This window comes from Temnothorax curvispinosus, unplaced genomic scaffold (assembly GCF_003070985.1).
Source record: "Temnothorax curvispinosus isolate PA1 unplaced genomic scaffold, ASM307098v1 QBEX01015186.1, whole genome shotgun sequence".
NCBI lineage: Eukaryota > Metazoa > Arthropoda > Insecta > Hymenoptera > Formicidae > Temnothorax > Temnothorax curvispinosus.
Genome location: NW_020224966.1, coordinates 1 through 6,908, shown reverse-complemented (window position 1 = coordinate 6,908; position 6,908 = coordinate 1). Strand labels below are relative to the sequence as shown.

The following is a 6,908-nucleotide window of genomic DNA, read 5'->3' as shown; positions in this document are numbered from 1 at the left end:
GATAGGGAATTAGAAATAAACGACTTATTTATTCTACACACCGTCTCTCAGCTCACTCGACGTTCCTACACACGCTGCGGCGTCTCCTACTCTGCGGAGGGCACGCGACGCCCGTACGATAAGTGACAAGCGGCCACAAATTGGTCACAATTTGGAAAGATGCCGTGTTGCCATGCAAAGAATCTATTAGAGAGTCGATCGTCTAATGACAACAGAGCGTTAATTTGTAGAGAGTCGTTTTTCGAAAGCATGGGTATCGTCTGTCTTACATAATCTTCGAAATCTTTCACCTTTACTAGCGATGTTATTTTTTCTTCCTTTTCGTCATTCTTTGCGATCGGCAGCACTTCCGGAGTGGTTGCCCGCGATAGAGATTGTCTGTCAGAAGGAGTTGACAAATCTTGCTTTGAATTCGATATCACGGACTTTGTTTCTTGTTCGTAGTTCTCGATATTCTGTGACAAAACCATCTAGTCTTGCATTAGCTGCTTAGACAATTTTTCCCTTCTTCTGTAAAATAGAAATCATATGTCGGATTGACGTAAAATAAATGTAAAATTAATCTGCCATCTATTGAAATTTTATTTGTGATATCAGCAGATAGTTTTGTCTAAAGTGCTTACACGACAAATATTAATAAATATGGTCATAGGCAATATTACTCTATCTTCTAAAAAAAATTGAAGAACACTACCTTTGATACAGGTAATAAACTGCGCCTGCCACAACGAGGAATAATATAATGGGTATGATCCACAATTCGTGATGTTTCGGCGGAACCTCACCGACGCGGATGTCGGATTTCGTAAGAATGATTGGCGCGGTAGACGAATTTCGTTCGGTTACGATAATCGCTATTTCATAAAACTCTTCAGGTTTTAATGGACAATTCCTCACATTGCCGTAAATTTTATTGTCGCCGATACTAAATCGTACGCCAGCGAGTTCTCCGGTCTGTCACAATTAAAAACATAGATATTTGATTCCAAAGGTACATATTAAGATTGTTGCTACTACTGCAGTAATGATTTATGTAATTTATTAGTCTTAACTTAATCACATGAAAAACATTTTCATAACTAGCTGTGTTTTTGCCGCTAGATTTATTATTTAATCATTATTGTGAATTTATTCATCGTAAAATATTCACGCATAGAATTTGCGAATATTTTATACATGTACCGAAACTTGTGCAGCTTGCCAAGCGATTTCGTCCATTTTTACGCCTGCTAGCGCTCGCAGATTCTCAGGTACTTCCGAATATTGCTCGCAGAGATTAGGACCCTTTACAACGATGTGCATCGTGCTGTCTTGAGTGTCGTTTAAGACAGACGGTATATTTAATAAAATCGTGGAATCTTTGTCTACCATAACTTTTAGAGCGCCTTCAAAGACTGCGGTTGAAGGCGTATGGATTTCCACAAAATTTTCTCTGCTAGACTTGTATTCAACTGTCACAGCTTGAATATAGATGACGTATTGCGTTGACGACAATAAGTACAATTGTTTAGTATAGTTACGCGTGTATATTGTGTCACTGGGTATTCCAGTATTACATCAGTGGACGATCGGGAAATGCGCCTTCTCAGGTTTGAGGAGATTTTTTGTATCCGTATACGAAAACACCTCAGATGACCACCTGTCTTCCAGAGATGGAGCCACTTTAAATCAACCACGCTGTTATTGTTGACTGTAAATGTATAATTCCCAGGTGCGTCCGGCGCTAAAATATATACATCAGAACAATAATTAAATTTATTTTATGTTTTGAGAAATTTCTAAGAAACCACTAAATTATTGTTTATTGCACGTAACACAGATTAAACAGCTATAACGAGAATAGAGGAGATTTTAGCATTTTTTATAGGTCATATAGTAGGTGTTCAAGGCAAAGATATGTTATAGTCGCAGCAAAAAAAAGGAGAAGCAAAAGATAATAAAATATAATAAAATATATTGTGTTATAATTTTTAATTAGTTTTGATTTCAAGAAAATTCATAATGTATTAAGCTTTAATAAGTTTTTTCAAAATTATTTATTAAACATTTTACTTGTATTACGAAGCATATCGTCAGTTGCGAAAACTGCAAGGCCTGGTTGTGTAACGTTTACATTGTACGCTACAACCTACAATATTTTGTATTGCGCAATTTATATATATATATATATATATAATTTTTCTTGTCTATTACATTATAATGTACATTATAAATACACGGAGAAAATTTTATAGTAAATATTACTATGGTGTCGCACTAGCTGCGGACCATCGAGGAATTTTAAGTTAAATTACTATGTTTATGGTAAAAATTACGTTATTTAATCGTTTTTAAAACAATAATTATAGTATTTTACCTTGAAATTCCTCGATGGTCCGCAGCTAGTGCGACACCATAGTAATATTTACTATAAAATTTTCTCCGTGTATAAATATAAATTAATAACGTTTACTAGACGTATCGAGAATAATCTTAATATTATTTTACCTTAATTTCAGGAAATTGTTTAACAATTTTACATATGTAAGCATTCCACAAGTCACAAGACTCATTGATTCGAACTTGAACAACTAAGCAACGCCGGCTATTTTTTTTACACAACTGGACATCATAATTACGCAATATTCCATTGAGAGGTGGAAGTGGACTTTGCCATCTTAGGTGTATCATAGCAGGCGTTTGACGAGTATCAATCTCGACAACCTCAAAATTTGTTACTCTGGGCGGAGCTATTAGTTTGATTCGTTATAGTTATAGAAAAAATTATCAATTATTAAAAACTGTTAAAATGATCATTATATATTAATAATAACATGGTTTACCTGCCGGCGGAGTTTCAAACTCGCATTGTTGATAAGCGGAGGCATTTTCTTTGCTCCCGTACTTTCTTATTATACATAAACTGTTGCCATATATCGTTCAAAAGAATTTAATTGATTTAACTCGAGTTTACAGTTTTGAGTCTGCTTCGTCAGGTTGAAGTTTTTAACAGCGTTGCTAATACCGTGTATTTTTATTCTCGCTATTAATGGTCCTGAAATTGTAGTGCAATCTTCGGGCGGACGCCATAACAAGTTCCAACCTTCTACTCTCAACTGACTAAATACTTCTGGTGGTATCTCTATAAAATATATCGTTAATTCTTATTTTCTGTGTGATAAACTTTTATATGTGTAATTTAGATATCCAGTATATTACCAAAAGCATTATTAGAGATTAATAAACAATTAATTATACGAATTAGCCAGCGTTCTCTCTGTAACATTTACGATAATTCTAATAAATAATGTAATGTACATATACCAGATTGTATTATATTAAAGATTGTCTCTGCGATTGCGCTGGAATGTCGTGAGTTATGAACTATAACCTGCGCACGATACAATGTGTATGGATGTAAGTCTGGAATTGTGATTGTTGGCTTTGTTGTAAATTTTTTAATAATGTGATTATTCGGCGTAGGTAATTTTAAATCCTTACAACCGTAGTATTCTATAATCTGGAATTAATATAAAACATCTGCATATAAAGTCAAAGTACGTAAAGATGAAATATCTAATATCGTAATTAAAAATATATAGTTAAAATTAAATGTGTACGTGCAATCTCTTTTAACGATGCGTGCCACACGATATAATATTGTAGGATTCTATCGGACTTAAGATAAAACAAGATTGAAATTTAAAATTTAGTAATCTTATTTGGTTTTGATAAATTATTAATTTTTTTGTATATACATATATATATATATATATATATATATACATACATATACACCATCTTATGTCCCCCTTTGAACCAAACAACTTTTGTCTGAAACAATTTTTCCAATCTCTTTTACTTTAAGAGATATTCAGTTGAATCACTTAAAATGATACACCCTGTATATATAAAACTTTATTACCTTTAGTATTATTTCATATCGCACTATTTCTCCGTTCGGTTTATTTGGAGGCCTCCAAATTAGAGTGAGTTGTGTATTAGCTGATAACATTTTTTTAAGATCTACCACATTAGATGGAGAACTGTGGATATTTATAAAAAATATTTATTATCCACACATGTATATGTGCAAGGATATGTGCAAACAAACGCCTTTTTGAAATGTTTTTAACGTATAATCGAACTTACCACCTTCAAGTGTACGAATTTCCTTCGAAAATAATTTTTTATTATTATGAAAAATGGTCACATCAAAAGAAGTGTATGACGGCAAATCTTACAATTTATATGGGAAAAACGAAGCTGATCTATAAAGTATGTTCTCACTCGTTTCTATATTGCGTACTTCCAACAAATACCAACTTGCCGGACATGAATATAATTGCTATGAGAAGAACAAAAAACAAAGATAAATTTTATTCAATTCGAAATACTATTGAAAATGTGCAAATGCAATTATATATAAAAATTAAAAGATATCTGAATCTAGATCTTTAACATAAAACATCTACATACGTTTGAATTGATTTGCCAGTCAATTATCATGCCATTTTCTTCGGGAGTTACATCAAAGTTTTCAGCCGCTATATTATTGTGCAAAAAATCATTAGAGCAAATCTTATATTATTTGTAGAACTAGATAAAGAAACTAAAATATTTTATTATGCGTTTAACAATAATAACAAAGATATAACAAATTTTCCATATGCAATATGATATTTTTAATGTTTTTTTGGTCGTCTTACACATATTACGTAAAATTGAAATTATAAATATAATAAAGTTATTGATAATAAGTCATGAGATAATGAGTTTTGAAATAATTTTTATTAGAATAGTAATAAATTAATTAACAAATTATATATAATAAAACATTGTATAAACTAAATAAATATCGACTCACGATTGCACTTAGTTTCAGCTACTTGCCAATCACTATATACTTGCACACCAGCAATATCTAAGCTGATACCGACATGATACGTAGTTCCAGGTTTTACATTCTCAAAATAAGTTGTCAATTGTGTCATATTTCGAAATAGTTTGTTCCACGATTGCTGATATTTTATTTGTTCCTGTAAAAATATATCATAAACTTGATCTCTTTATTTTCTTTTATTATCAAACATTTAGCGACATTCAGATATTTGTTTTCATTGCAAATTTTATTTAATTACTAGCAAATTATAGAATAATTTTTTAATATTAATTTAAATATTAATCAAAGAATATTATAAAAATGATATTAAATTGTTACTTGAATGAAAAAAGAATATAAAATCGATATTTTGTCATATTCGTCCTTCCATGTTATAGGGACTGTAGCCAAAATGGTCGTCTCGTTTGTAAAGATCGTAGATACATTAGGCTTATCTACGAATGTGAAATGATTAATATATATTTATACTTTCCTCTAATTATGAGAGATATTTGTTTGATAAGTACAATTAAAAGCATGCTATGTATCAAGAGATTGTTACTTGTTCGACATAAAAGTGGTACATAAATTCCTTTAGCATTGTTGCAACCATTAGAGCACACTCCAGTTACTTTATTACATTGTTTGTAAAGACATAAGCCGCATGTCTCTTTGCAGCCATGACCATAGGTATGCGATGCACAAGCTGAAAGCTCGAATATTAAATGTTCAAATATTTTATACGTAAAAGTAAAATTAATAAATCAGCTTAGGAATTACTTACGTATAGAACATGTATCTCCTGAGTAACCCGGAGCACACGTACAACCACTTTCGTAACAAATTTCGGTTTCTCGACAATCATAGTAACTATGTAGGTTATATTCACAGGAAGACAAACATTGCGGTCCAATTTTTTGTTCAGGACAATTTACGTCATCTGAAAAAAATTATATGTATTTTAAAATAATATCTTCAGCTTGCCATGTTAAAAATGTAATCAGTAAAACTGCGACTTTACTTATTTCAGTTACGCAACATAACAATTGTTAATACATACCTAGATTTATATCCGGTTTAACGCGCGATAAAGGATTCACAACAGTGCGTTCATGATAAAATATTTTTTGACATGTCACATTCGGCCAAAAATAGTGATAACGAAACTTGTCCCAATCTTGATTAGTAATCATAGCACCTTTTCTCAAAGCTTCTAAGAAATAATGGAACAAATTATACATTCAAAAAGATAAATTGTTGGAGGACTTTTACAATTATTTAACAAACGTGCAAAGCACGTAATTGGTAATTAGCATTAATAACAGCCCAAATAATGTAATAAGAAAATAAAAAATTACGAGATTCGCACCATTTTGGGGGCATTCACGAACGTTCGCTATCGCCCATAACGGATTCAAGCTTTGCTCATTGAGTTTAGGAATCAGTTGAATTATAACTATTATAATCGGTTGTTGAAATATTTGTCGTGATTTTGACAGATGCCACATAGGTAAATTATGAACCCTGATTCTCGATGTTTCTTTTACTATTACCATTACCAATTCTTTATCATTAGTGAAATCATGCAACACTATATGTGCATCGCATTCGATGCAGAGACCAACTAACAATTGTACGCATATCATTTTGTTATTAAATTGGAAGGCGGGACTTGTTAAAACTGCACTCTCGACAGTTGTATGCAGAAAGTCATCTGAAAAAAAACATGCTTTTATATAATTTGTTTTTCGTTACTTAATACTGAATTTAAAAATAATTTTGACACAAATTAATCAAAATCTGTACTCACATATATGAAATCGATATAACATCGTTGTGGGACTTCTAATGAACATGTAATAATTATTATGTGAGTGTAAGCTATTTCTTTCCTCGTCTGTATAAGTCATAATAATCTTATCAGTATTATAAACAATTATTTTTCTCATCGCAGAGTTCCATGTAATAATAAACGATCTCCATTCACTTTCAGACAATGGTATGTGCTGCATTAATTATGAAGTTATTTAATATGCGACATAAATAT

The 6,908-nt window shown here is 31.5% G+C and overlaps 1 pseudogene; it reads right to left on the bottom strand.

Annotated features, from left to right (window-relative positions):
• Positions 1–15: 15 nt before the first annotated feature.
• LOC112465423 lies at positions 16–6,873 on the bottom strand (annotated as a pseudogene).
• Between the last annotated feature and the right edge of the window lie 35 nt (positions 6,874–6,908).